Here is a 14,326-nt window from a genome sequence, read left to right as displayed (position 1 = left end):
TTGTATATGGAAACTTGGGGGACTGCTTCTATCATCAGTAAGGGGGAGAAATTGCTAGTTCAAATTCTATCCATCTAGTATGTTAGCAAATAACCAAAAACTCAAACTAAGCCTAAGTAATCTGCTTTGATCGCTTTGCTATCACTTACTGCTGGGAAATTGGCTGATGTCGTCTGTCTGTCCTTGAGCGGCTCAGGTAAAGCTCTCAGGTAGCTTAGCTGGGTGTGTGACATCACCTGCTGTCGTGCTGGGTGATAACAGGGCCTGGAGAGGCTGGCTGAATCTCCAGCAAAGCAGTGTGAGAAGGGCCAGCCCAGCTTGAGGGTTAGAGGGCACAGCGGTTCCCAGAAGCCCCCCACACTGCACCCCGGGGTGATAACCCATCACACCCTACATTACACAAGTCTCAGCAGGTTTGTCACATCCTTTCCCCACCCTAGATAGTTCCTGCCTCCCACCACCTCGAGCAGCTGCCACCCTCCTATGCATTTACTGCTCCTCTCCCTCCAAGCAGCACCCACCACCAGCTCCCTGATAATCCCTTACCTGAGCCAGCTCCATTGCAGCCATTTCCTTCCCCCTGGGAGGAGGGGATGATCTGGAGCGAAAGGTGGACGTTATTCTGTAGCCTGCCAGGGCGAGAAGGGCAAGGTGAGAAAATTCAGGTGGGGTTTTTGTCCATTCCACAAGCCGATTCCCCCCAGGATTTTCCTCTGCTAATGGACATTCTAGGTTCTGCCACACTGTGGAGCACAGAGTGACCTTATCCCAGTACAGGCCTAGCCCCGTCCCACCAGGGTGTAACCCTCTGAGACAGGGTGAAACCCTCCCAGTAGCAGAGTCTCTCTGTTACACTTATCCAGATTGCGGACGATACCAAGCTGGGAGGGGTTGCAAATGCTTTGGAGGATAGGATTAAAATTCAAAATGATCTGGACAAACTGGAGAAATGGTCTGAAGTAAATAGGATGAAATTCAATAAGGACAAATCCCAAGTACTTCACATAGGAAGGAACAAGCAGTTGCACACGTACAAAATGGGAAATGACTGCCTAGGAAGGAGAACTGCGGAAAGGGATCTGGGGGTCACAGTGCATCATAAGCTAAATATGAGTCAACAGTGTTACACTGTTTCAAAAAACCTACAAGACACGAGGAGTAATTCTTCCGCTCTACTCCGCGCTGATTAGGCCTCAACTGGAGTCGTGTGTCGAGTTATGGGCACCACGTTTCAGGAAAGATGTGGACAAACTGGAGAAAGTCCAGAGAAGAGCAACAAAAATGATTAAAGGTCGAGAAAACAAGACCTATGAGGGAAGATTGAAAAAATTGTGTTTGTTTAGTCTGGAGAAAAGAAGACAGAGAGGGGACCTGATCGCAGTTTTCAAGTACACAAAAGGTTCTTACTAGACGACCTCTCGAGGTCCCTTCCCGTTCTATGATTCTATAAAGCAAAGGCCAGAGAAGAGCAGAATCAAAGGAGCCACTTTGGGGGATTCTCCCTGTCACTGTCCCCAAGGCAGCTCTCTCAGGTTTACAAAGTTGTTGGATGCTCCAGCCTTTATCCAGTCTCTCCTGGGAGTGCCCCTGTCCTGGGCCGGGCCTAGTTTTAGCTTTTGGGAAGTGTGACCCCGGGGGCTCTGAGACGGGGCCTCCTCCCCTCAGCATATTTTGTTCCTTTCTGTGGCTCCCCAGTGAGTCCAAGTGAGTAGATACTCCTGATAGAGACTGTGAACATAAGAGCGGCCCACTGCCTCAGAGCAATGGTCCATCTAGCTCAGCGGCCAGTGCCAGGTGCTTCAGAGGGAAGGAACAGAACAGGGAACCATCAAGTGATCCATCCCCTGTCGCCCATTCCCAGCTTCTGGCAAACAGAGCCTAGAGACACCATCCCTGCCCAGCCTGCCTGTGACACTGGCAGATGAGGTGTTAGCTCTTGCAAAAGCTCCCAAGTCTTAACTGAACAGGGACAAACGCACGGCTGGAATCAGTCTGGCTCCCCCGGGTTAGTATTGTTAAAACAGGTATTAGAATTATAAGAATGTGTTTAGTCTTTACTGAATACTTGTGAGTTGCTGCCAGGGTTAATATTTGACTAGCTGCATTGTGAGCCTCTGTGGCTCTGTAAATCACCAGACAGGAGAGAGACTTTACCTAGGTGAAGTGCTGACTGGCAACCGAATGCATTACACTCTGCCTGGCAGTAAAGTTTCATCAACACCAGATAGACTATTATGGGACGTTAACGAAGACACAAGACAGTTGTTGTGCTCTTGACTTCCCTTTGGTTGAGTTTGCAGCTCAGAGCACATGGCAGGAAGGGGTAAAAACCCCCATACAGAAGGAACTGATTATCTGTATGCTGCTTGGACTCTGGGGGGCAAAGTTTCTAGGCATAAGCAAGAGATCCCCAGCTCCTTATTCTTTAGGACTAACCCAGGCTATGTAGAACTTGCTTATTATAGAACCTTCTGTTACCTTTTGAAATTTAAGACTGTAACTTGTCTGTGTCTGCTTTAAGCTGCTTTAACTTTGTAAACAACTCTGGTTTTAAATAAATCTTAATACAGGTTATGACAGGACTGGCTACAAGTGTTGTCTTTCTTGTGAGATCTAAGATTCAACTGACCTAAGGAAGTGACTGGCCCTTCGGGACTGGCAGTAACCTGAACATTGCTGTGATTCGTGGGGTAAGGCAGTGGTTCTCAACCAGGGGTTTGGGGCCCCCTGGGGGGCCGTGAGCAGCTTTCAGGGGTCTGCCAAGCACGGCCAGCGTTAGACTCGCTGAGGCCCAGGGCAGAAAGCTGAAGTCCCAGCGCATGGGGCTGAAGTCCAGACCCCTGAACCCCACCACCTGAGGCTGAAGCCAAAGCCTAAGCAATGTAGCTTTGTGGGGGCCCGTGGCATGGGGCATGTTGGGGGGGCCTCAGAAAGAAAAAGGTTGAGAACCCCTGGAGTAAGGGACCCTGTGTCACCAAGGTTGGCTCACCTGCGTGGTGAGATACATGGGATCACCCAAGGGGACTGTCTGGGATCCCATGTTGATGCTGTTACGGAGCCTGAAGCGTTTACACTGGATACTTGGTTGGTGAAATCTCCATACAGACCTCACACCCAATTGGGGTTTGTTCCCTGCTTCTCACCAAGCTGCCGGAGGCTGGTGCTCGTGCTGTCGAGTCACTGGGGACAGCGTTACAGAGACTTACGGGCACAACGCCACCAGCAGCCATTGGCAGCACTGCAGAGCAGGCTTCACAGGGACACAGTGTGGCTGCCATCCCTTCAGTGATGATGGATCTGCAGCAGATTATCTCCCGCACCCCATGACCCACCTTGTCTCCTGAGACAGAGGTGAGTGACGGAGGGGGCAGAACGGATCCAGGGGGCAGGGAGAGGGATAACAAAACACACCTCCTGGGGTCACCCCTCAGGACGTGAAGGTGACAGGCCTTGTGGTGGCAGTAAAGGGGGAGGGGAGGGAGTGGGAGCAGCACCCTCCAGGGCAATGCTGCCAGTGGGTCTCCCCACCACCTCAGGCATGGGGCTGATAGGGGGCCATTCCCTGGGCCTGGGCGCCTGGGAAGGGCTATAGAAACCCCACACTGGCACAGAAGGGGTTAAACTGCTGCTCTAGTCGGGACCGGCCCAGCCCCTCCACACCTGCAAACCCTGCCAGGCCTGGAGCAGGAGCTAACAGGAGAGACCTGCTCTACTCTGGGGGGGGGGCACCCTGGGGAGGGAACAGTCTGTGGAGCATCTCCAGCCCCAAGGAGAGGGCTGGCAGCATTCGGGGCTCTGGCCTTCACCGAGAGAACTCAGCACCCGCCCTGAAGGCCACTAGCAGAAAGTCGTCCTCTCCCTGGCCTGGGGGGGGTCAGACAGTGACACAGAGATCCCTTGGCAAAGGGTCACTTGGGATTTGCCAGCAGCTCTCCCCTGAGACCTGACAAACCCACCACACCAAACACATCGCTTGGAGGAGGGTCCTGCGAGGTGTCTACAGAAAGCTCATCACTGGTCAAGACTCAGTGACTGAGAGATCAGCGTATGGGTCACATGTACGGAACAAAGCGCTGACACTGAACATCTACTTTATAAACTCAACTGTCCAGCCCTGCTCCCTCCCAAACTATCAGTGGAAAACCATCGGGACATCACCAAACAACTGAAACTGGAGTGTGGGGGAGCTGAAGGTGGGGGAGTGTGATGGGGAGTGTGGGGGAAACTGGAGTGTGGGTGGAGTGTGGGGGAGCTGAAGGTAACAAATTTAATCACCCCAAATCCAAACTAGGAATAGTTTCAAGGCACATGTTACACGTGTATGGGGTGCAGGGGCAGGCCAGAGTGTATAGGGCAGGGGGCCTGTTTGGAGGAGGGGCAGAGCTAGGGCACGGCTGGCCCAGGAGCAGAAGGCCCAGCTGGGGTACAGACCATGTCAGAGATTTCTCTCGCTGGCTCTGTTACCACTGCCCATGGCAAACACTTGAAAGAAGGGGAGGCCGAGCTGCAAATGGTGTCAGGAGGAGGAGGAGGAGAGAGACACTTGAAAGCATGACCATTATTCCCATTCCACCGTAACAAAAAGTACAGGGGAGGGGAGCAAAACTTCAGAATCACGCAGCACCTAGGTGGAGAGAGCTCTGCACCCAGACTATTCCTGGCTCTGCCACGGGCCTGCTGGGTCACCTTGGGTAAGTCATTGCACTTCCCTGTGCCTCCGATTGCAAACTTGTGTGAGACCCACAACTGCCTATAGTGCTGCTAACTCCTCCTGCCAACATCGCTCTGCGCAGAGAGCTAGGAAATTCACCTATTAAAACTTTATGAAAGCAGGATTTAAGGTTGCCCGAAGCTGTCTGGTGCCCCTCCAGAAGAGAGATCAGCAAAACTCAAACTTGTAATAATCAGGTAATGCAGAGAAAGTACACACCAATGGAATCCTAATTCTGCAATTCACAAAGGCAGCAAAGCCCTGGGAAAGGCAACTTTCAGAAGCAAACAGAAGGGGACAGAGCTTACCTTTGCTAAGACAGAATGTGGTTTTAGGTGAGCTGCGCTGTACAGGAGCTACTGACACCTGTTCTACACTCAGATACTGGGCCTGCTCCCCAGAAACAGCCACACACTTGGTCAATTGAACAGCCCTTCACCCCTTTTTACAATTCTTTCATCCTTACTCACAGAAGTTCCAGCTAACAGTCTCCATTCACTCACCCATCGTGAAGCACACAGACTGCTCTCACGTCCCATCTCACCGCTGACCATTCCCACGGCAAACAGTCCTGTTTCCTCCTGACAACATGCACCGCTCAGTGCAGAAACGAGACAGACTGGAAGCTCCAGGTACACAGGCACCTCTCTCCTTTCATCGCACAATGGGGGACTCAGACCCAGATCTTCTCATATCACAATCACACCTTGTCATAAACATACAGCTAAGAGTAGCATAAAATCCCTCCTTTGCCTGTGAGGAGTTAAGAAGCTCAAATAACCTGGTTGGCACCTGACCAAGAGGACCAATAAGAAGAAAAGATTCTTTCAAAAAACCTACCAGAAATGAGTATCTAAGATGACAAAAATTTTAAGTAAAGGGAAGGAAACGTGTTAGATTATCTTTTGTTTTAGCTTGTGAATTTTCCCGTTGCTAAGGGGTAATTTAATTCCTGTTTTGTAACAGGAAAGCAGAGTCAGAGGGGAATCCTCTGTTTTAAATCTTTTTATTTATCCTGTAAAGTTACCTTCCACCCTGATTTTGCAAGTGTGATTCTTTTACTTTTTTTTTTTTAAATAAAATTTGTCTTTTAAGAACCTGATTGATTTTCAGTGTCCTAAAACCCCAGCGGTTTGGTCTGTGCTCACTTTGTAACCAATTGGTGGGTATATTATTCTCAAGCCTCCCCAGGAAAGGGGGTGATGGGGCTTGGGGAAATAATTTGGGGAAACAGGAACTCCAAGTGGCCCTTTTTCCTGGATTTTTATCTAAATCACTTGGCGGTGGCAGCAATACCATCCAAGGACAAGAAAAGGATTTGCGCCTTGGGGAAGATTTAACCTAAGCTGGTAGAAATAAGCTTAGGGGGTCTTTTATGCGGGTAAAGCTCTTGAGCTTAGCCCACCATCATCCTAGTGGCCAGGCTGCGTTGAACTGGACCAAAGACCATTTGGGGAGGTCATTCCACTGGGAGGAAATGGGCAAGGACATTTCTACCCAAGTCCACTCTTGTCAGGTGTGCCAAAGAATGGGAAAACCCCAAGACCAGGTCAAAATCCCTCTCCAGCCACTCCCCATAATTGAGGTTCCATTTCAGCGAGCAGCTGTGCATATTCTGGGTCCTTTTCTGAAAAAGGACCCCCAGAGGAAAGCAGTACCTACTGACTTTCGTGGATTTTGCCACGTGACGGCCGGAAGCAGTACCTCTAAGCAACACCAGGGCTAAAAGAGCGTGCGAGGCATTAACAGACATTTTTGCCAGGGTAGGTTGGCCCTCCGACATCCTTACAGATTCGGAAACTTGAAAAGCCTTTGGAAAGCTCATGAGGTGAACGACCTGGTTGCCACCCCTTAGCACCATCATACAAATGGCCTGGTGGATTAGTTTAATAAAATTCATAAATGAGCACTCCAATGATTGGGACCTAGTGTTGCAGCAGTTGCTCTTTGCCTACAGGGCTGTGCCACATCCCAGTTTAGGGTTTTCATCATTTGAACTTGTGTATGGCCATGAGGTTAAGGGGCCATTCCAGTTGGTGAAGCAGAAATGGGAGGGGTTTATGCCTTCTCCAGGAACTAACATTCTGGACTTTGTAAATAACCTACAAAACACCCTCTGAAACCCTTTATCCCTTGCTAGAGAAAACCTAAAAGATGCTCAGGAAGAGCAAAAGGCCTGGCATGATAAACATGCCAGAGAGCGTTCCTTCAAAGCAGGGGACCAGGTCATGGTCTTGAAGGCACTCCAGGCTCATAAGATGGAAGCATTGTGGGATGGGCCATTTATTGTCCAAGAGCGCCTGGGAGCTGTTAACTATCTCCTAGCATCCCCCACCTCAACCCTAAAGCCTGAAGTGTACCATGTTAATTCTCTAAAGCCCTTTTATTCCAGAGAATTCAAGGTTTTCCAGTTTACAGCCCAGGGAGGAGATGGCACTGAGTGGCCTGAAGGTGTCTACTATCAAGGGAAAAGTGACGCAAGCCTGGAAGAGGTGAACCTCTCCATGACCCTCGGACGTATTCAGCAACAGCAGATCAAGGAGCTGTGCACTAGCTTTGCGCCGATGTTCTCAGCCAGCCCAGGACGGACCAAACAGGCATACCACACATTTGACATAAGTAATGCTCGCTCAATTAGAGCCCAACCTTACCGGGTGTCTCCTCAAGCCAAAACTGCTATAGAACGGGAGACCCAGGACATGTGACAGATGGGGGTAATCCCCCGCCTCTAAAAATGCATGGGCATCTCCAGTGGTTCTAGTTCCCAAACCAGATGGGGAGATACATTTTTGCGTGGACTACTGTAAGTTAAATGCTGTGACTCAACCAGACAACTATCCAATGCCACGCACAGATGAGCTATTGGAGAAACTGGGATGTGCCCAGTTCATCTCCACCTTAGACTTAACCAATGGGTTCTGGCAGGTACCGCTAGATGAATCCGCCAAGGAAAGGTCAGCCTTCATCGCCCATGTAGGGCTGTATGAATTTAACGTGCTCCCTTTCGGGCTGCGAAATGCACACGCCACCTTCCAGAAACTTGTAAAGTCTCCTAGTGGGATTGGGAGAATCTGCAGTCGCCTACCTTGATGATGTGGCCTTCTTTTCTGATTCATGGGCAGAACACCTGGAGCATCTACAAGGCAGGACTAACTGTTAAGGCTAAAAAGTGTCAAATAGGCCTAAACAGATTGACTTACCTTGGACACCAGGTTGGTCAAGGAACTATCATCCCCCTACAGGCCAAAGTGAATGCTATGCAAAAGTGGCCTGTCCCAAAATCAAACAGCTCCAAATCCTTCTTAGGCTTGGCCGGATATTACCAAGGCTCCATCTCTCCAAGGACCAGGACCCTAGTGCAAAATTATAGACAGTCCCCAGAAATCTGAAAGGCCACGTCATCACTGATAGAATGTTATTGATCCATTGACTTCTGGGAATTACCAATAAAAAGGAACAACCCAGTGAAGGTGATACCCTGAGGGAATCCGACGAAGTGGGTATTCACCCACGAAAGCTCATGCTCCAAAATGTCCGTTAGTCTATAAGGTGCCACAGGACTCTTTGCTGCTTTTACAGATCCAGACTAACACGGCTCCCCCTCTGATACTTGACACCCTGAGGGAAATATCTCATGTGTTTGTACAAATCAGTGTAGTCTCATCTGGGACTTTATACACTAACATGCCTTATTCGTAGCCCTGTGGCGATTGCCTGTTGTCACTACAGGGGAGAATTAAGATTGGTGCCTCAGCTGTGAATTTCCATCCCCTGGCATATTGCGATTGCTGTTTGGTAGGCTTGGCTGAATCCGTTATGTCTATTTTTTATTAATAATTTCAACAGCTGATATCAATGTCTATTTTTTAGCCCTTTCTCCAACTTCAGTGTTCAGAGCTGTGGGCAGTTATGGGCGGGGTCAGACAATAATTATGTAATTAAATGTTGAGATTCCAAAAAAGCTAGATCTTTACAACAGTTCAAACACAAATTCTCAATGTCGCACACAAAATCTACTGTGTAAATACCTGTAAATCAAACTCAACTTACTCCAGCAGCATTTTTGCCATTTTGCCTATATATTTTTTTCGTGTGTGTGTGTGTTTGCATTACTATAACGGCTTCAAAAGGGAGCTAGATAGATCCTTGGAAGATCGGTCCATCAGTGGCTATTAGCCAGGCTGGGCAGGGATGGTGTCTCTAGCCTGTTTGCCAGAAACTGGGAATGGACAACAGGGGATGGATCACTTGATGGTTCCCTGTTCTGTTCATTCCCTTTGGGTCACCTGGCACTGGCCACTGTCAGAGGACAGGGTACTGGGCTTGCTGGATCTTTGGCCTGACGCAGTATGGCCATTCTCATGCATGTGCAGTGAAATCAACATTTACTACAATTTATTAACAAAAATCCAATCCTTTCAAGTGTACTTTTTAGTGATAAAGGACTTTAATTCTTTCCCTTAATGGACTGTAGTGCTTGCTTTGAGGATAATTACACCCTCCTTGCGATGTATTTTACTCTCAGTACCATAACCCCCTCGTGACGTAGCTCCTGTCGGGGAGCTCTGCTGAGGCCACTGGCATTATGATCAGAAGGTGACACTCTGACACATGAGCAGACACACACGGGGGAGGGTGGAGGATGAGGTAACATGGAGGCTACCAGGGTTGAACATGGCCCTACAGAGTGTGAGGAGCAAACTCCCTCTCAGCCTCTCCTCTCCCACCTCCCAGAGTCAGTAACTCTGATAAATCCTTCCCTGAAAGCTAAATACCCCAATATGTGAGACAGTATCAGCAAGACCAGAGTCAGCAGATGCTTTAGTGGCTGCAGAGCCAACCCCCTCGCCTAGCTGAGGGGAGTGAAGATCTGCAGTAAACGCAGGGCTGAGGCTGGGGGAGGGGGACACAGCTAATGGGGGACTGGGAGCCAAGAGGCCAGAGCCCGTGAAGGGCTGGGAGCAGAAGTCCTCAGCACTGCGTAGAGGAACTTCCGTTTATTTTCCCCATTTACCATCCTGCCATGTATTTAGGAACTTTTCGTTCCCATTTAAACACACTGGAGCTAAGCTGTGTTGATACATTTCCATTTGAAATGGTACAGTTTTAATTAGGTGCTTAATCAGATGCTTTTGCACCAGAAAGCAATCCGTGATTGACAGGCATTCATTAATTCACTTGACTGGTTGCTGTGCATCAATTTAAAAAAAACTTACAGATGGTGTGAGGGAGTGTAAAAATATCAGGCATTAAGAAATGGAAATCAGCCGTCGGTTCATCTCTCATGTGCTTATCTCATCATTTTAATTACATAGTTTGAAGGGACTGAACAGTAACACCAGGTTGTTTTATCAGCATCAGAGTCTGTTTGTATAACTGGTTGCAAGATTTCATTGGACATTGTGAACCAGCCGTCTTAGCCTTTGACTTTGAGATGACTAAATACAACCCAGCGCACGACTCCTGACAGACTGCAAGGCCTGGCCGGTGACATGCTCCCTAGAGAGCCAACACCGGACGAGCCCTTTCGCCCTAAAACGCGCTTGTGGCTCTTTGACATTGCTTTATCCGCCCCACCAGAACATGCTACGGGGACCAGGTCAGTACAAGTACCAGCGGGGGAGCCGTGTCAGTCTGGAGCAGTAAAAGCACCAAAGAGTCCTGTGGCACCTTACAGACTAACAGACGTTTTGGAGCATGAGCTTTCGTGGGTGAATCCCCACTTCGTCAGATGCATTTTACAGGTCATTACAGCAGAGCTTCACTAGGTACAGTTCTACCAGCTCTGAGCCAACATTCAAATGGTTCTGTTTGTTTGGTCTTTCATTCAGCTTTGCAATGATTAGATCCCATTTAAAAACTGGAACTGAAATAACCGAAGCAAGTTAAGAAGAGAGCGACATCGGGCACAGGTGGGGGGAAAAACAATAAAGGGAAAGAACTGACTATGCAAAAAGGAACATCCCGAACGATCAGCGCCCCAGACCCCCGTGAACTGAATCCACCCCAGCCAGGCACATCAAGCTGGGCCCCTGAAAAATCGCCCAGCCCGTCTGGCAGTGAATGCTGCGTGTTCCAGGCAGAGCTACGGTGTGTGCGTCTGCTCTGCTGACGTCCTGCTTTGGTACCGTGAGGTCACTGTCCCCCCGACCACCGCAAGCCTTCAAACTGGGACATGGTGCACCAGTGCCAATCAGAGCGCACTAGTGTAAATACTGTCTGTCCTAAGGGTTTGCACCAGTGCCTGAAACACCAGGGTGGCAGAGACCTTCAGTGCCCAAAACAGCCCTAGAACTGGGCTCTATTTCTAGCTCGGTCACGGACAGCCTGGGAGACCTCGGGCACGTCAATGTTTCTCCTCCCCACTTCAGCCTCTTTACCCAGCTGCCACTCACTGGGGTCTCCTCTCTCCAGAGCTGCTCACCACTCAGATCCGTGTGGGTGTCCCCAGAGCTAAGGCAGGTCAGCTCGGGAACAGTCTGACAAGGGGGCTGGCAGGCAGGACAAACCTCTGACAGAGATAATCCACACAGACCGGGCCCTGCCTCGGCAGGGAGAGCTGGACTTGATGACAGCTTGAGGCCCTACATGTCTAGGCTGCCCTACAATAGATACGTATGAAAACAAAACATACAGAATAAAACCCACCACAACACAATGTCAGGCAATTCAGAGGGGAAAAAAAAACAAAAAACCCACACTCCACAGCATAAAATGACAATACAAAGGAAAAGAAAGCAACACAATTCTAACACACCCCAGGACAAAAGCACACAATGGAAAATAGCTCAACTCAAACCAACACAGCACAGGTACCAAACACGCTGAGGCAAAACAATGCACCATAAAACTGCTACACAACATGGTGCGATCACAGTTCCAAACGGCACCATGCGAAACAGCTCAGCGTCAAACACAACACAGCACAAAAGAGAATTATTTCAGTGTAGGCCTGGAAGGGATCTTGAGAGGGCGTCTACTCCAGCCCCCTGTGCTGAGGCAGGACCAAGTATCCCTAGACATTCCCAGACTGGTGTATCTCTAACCTGGTCTTAAAAACCTCCAATGAAGGAAATTCCACAGCCTCCCTTGGAAGCCAATGCAAGGCAAACACAGGCCAAAACAACGCTGCACACACACACGCTGGGCCTGGGGTTAAGGGGAGAAGCAAGAATTCAAACAAACAATCTGGGTTCATTTCCCAATTTTGCCCCCTCCCACCTCGCAGGGTCCTACAGCCTGGCCCCAGCCCGAGCCCAGACACCTACACTACAATTAAACAGCCCCTTCGCCTGAGCCCGTGAGCCTGAGTCACCTGGCCTGGGCCAGCTGGGGGGTTTTAATGGCAGGGTAGAGATACCCTTAGTGTCTGTGCAGCACCTGTCACAATGGGGACCCTGATCTCAGTGTCTGTGCAGAGCCCTGCACAACAGGAGCCTGACCTCAGTCAGGGACTCTGCAATTCCCAGCATTACAGGATCCCGGATTTTGTTTTGGGGTCCCTGCAACATCTGACAAAATGTGGGGGCAGGATCTCTGTCGGGGTCTGTGCAGCGCCCAGTAGAGTATTGGGGTGTGATCTGGGTCGGGGTCAGTGCAGGGCCAGGCCCGACGGGGACACAGATCTCAGTCGGGGTCTCTGAAGTGCCCAGCACAATGGAGCCAGCAATCTGGGCCGCAGTCGTTCGCTGCCTGGCACAAGGGGGGCCGTGATCTCGGTCCAGGTCTCAGTTTTCCCTGGCACAACAGTGGGGTCTGATCTCGCTTGGGGTCTCTGCAGGGCCTGGCACAATGGGAGCCTGATTTCACCTGGTGTTGATGCAGGGCCTGGCACAACGAGTGCCTCCAAACTCAGTCAGGGTTTGTGCAGCGCCCGGCACACGGGCCGACCTGATCTCAGGCAAGGCCTGAGCCACGCTCAGTACGATAAGGGCCCTGACCTCAGTCACACACCTGGGGAGAAAAGCGGGAAGATTTCCAAGCATTTGAGATCAGTATTTCAGACCTGAGGGGGAAATGGGGCACCCACTAAATATTTGCCAATATAAGGGAGAAGCACCAACATCGGGGGAGACTTTCTGTCACCGTTCAACAGTGGAGGGAAATTGTGGGGGGGGGTTATACAGGGATATTCAATCCACAGCAGAATGGGATGGTTTCCCCTTCCCTCACACTCACACGTCTGGGGGAGGGGGGAGCCCTGGGTGATGTGGGTTTCACAGGGGACAGGAGGGGGCTGGAGCCAGAAGGTCACTGGCTGCGGGGTCTGGGAAAGTGACTAGCAAGCGGGGCTGCTGGGATGGGCAGGGTGGGGGAGGGGCTGGCAGTGGGGTCTGGGAATGTGACTAGCAGGTGATGAGGGGGGCAGGGGGGGCTGCTGGATGGGGGGAGGGGGAGTAGCTGGGAGGGGAAACCTGGGGCTGGGCCGTCTCCATGGGGGGGACGACACTTGCTCCTCCCTCCCCTTCCTGGCCCTTCCCAGGCCCCGTTGCCAGCAGAGAGTGGCCCCCCAGCCCAGCCCAGGGGTGTCCCTGTCTCAGGCCCCCCCAGCCTCTGCCCAGCTCAGGAATCCCTCGGGGGAACCATTTCCCACCCGCACAAGGACAAATCCCGGCAGGTGGGAATGGGGGAAACCCCCAAACCTGAGACCTGAACTGGCCACTGGCGAAGGGGGGAGAAAATGGGGCACAATCGGGGGGGGGAGGGGGGGTCACCCTGGGCGCTGCTCGTGGCTCTCTAGGGAGAAAGGGGACGCGGCGGGGGCGGGGTCCCCACGGGGGGGCAGCGGTAAATCCGAGGGGATCTCAGCCCCCCGCCCTTTCTCTCCCCGCCCCTCGGGGGGGTCACCTGCCTCCCCAGCCTCGCCCGCCCCACGCAGGGACCCCAGTGGGGCCGGGCCCCTCCCCCCGGGCACTGGGGCAGAGTCACCGCCCGGCCCCGGCCCCGGCCCCGCTCCGGTACCTGGAGGCGGCAGCTCTGCCCCTCCCCCCGCGCGGCGCGATCTGCGCATGCCCAGAGCTCCAACGGCACCAACCGTCTCCGGCCCCGGCCCCGGGAGAGGCTCCAACGGCCCCGCGCGCGTCCGCAGCCCGGCCCCGCCTCCCCGCCCGACGTCACTTCCGCTCCCGGGAGAGTCCGGAACTACATCTCCCAGCCTGCCCCGGGGCCGCTTCCGCCCTCTCCGGCCCGGGTACGGGCGGGTCCTGGGTCAACCGGACCCTCCCCGCACAGACCCCCGGCCCCTCCCCGCCTCTCATCCCCTCCCCGCAGAGACCCCCGGCCCCTCCCCGCCGGTGCCTTCCCGCTTCTCAGGCGAACTCTCATGTCCCCGCGTCCCGCCCCCCCCCATCTGACCCGCCCCAGCCTGGATTTAAGACACGCGGCTCTGGGAGGGAGTTGGGGTGCAGGAGGGTTGCAGGCTATGGGGAGTTTGAGTGAGGGGTGCAGGCTCTGAGCTGGGGCAGGGGATTGGGGTACAGGAGGAGGTGCGGACACGCGGCTCTGGGATGGAGTTGGGGGTGCAGGAGGGTTGCAGGCTATGGGGAGTTTGAGTGAGGGGTGCAGGCTCTGACCTGGGGCAGGGGATTGGGGTACAGGGGGTGCGGACACGCGGCT

General features: G+C 52.2%; 1 protein-coding gene and 1 long non-coding RNA gene across 2 annotated transcripts in view; both read right to left on the bottom strand.

The window, feature by feature from the left end:
- Nucleotides 1-14,326, bottom strand: part of LOC120381414 (zinc finger protein 850-like) — a 376,174-nt gene that overhangs the window by 305,421 nt on the left and 56,427 nt on the right. The gene's annotated exons all lie outside the window — the stretch shown is intronic.
- LOC120381475 lies at nucleotides 594-13,729 on the bottom strand. Its single transcript, XR_005588073.1, has 3 exons — nucleotides 13,673-13,729; nucleotides 12,521-12,664; nucleotides 594-629 (listed from the first exon to the last, which is right to left on the bottom strand). It is a non-coding gene; the product is annotated as an uncharacterized LOC120381475 (long non-coding RNA).

This window comes from Mauremys reevesii, linkage group 14 (genome assembly GCF_016161935.1).
Source record: "Mauremys reevesii isolate NIE-2019 linkage group 14, ASM1616193v1, whole genome shotgun sequence".
Lineage (NCBI taxonomy): Eukaryota > Metazoa > Chordata > Testudines > Geoemydidae > Mauremys > Mauremys reevesii.
This window is presented reverse-complemented; position numbering and strand designations above follow the sequence as displayed.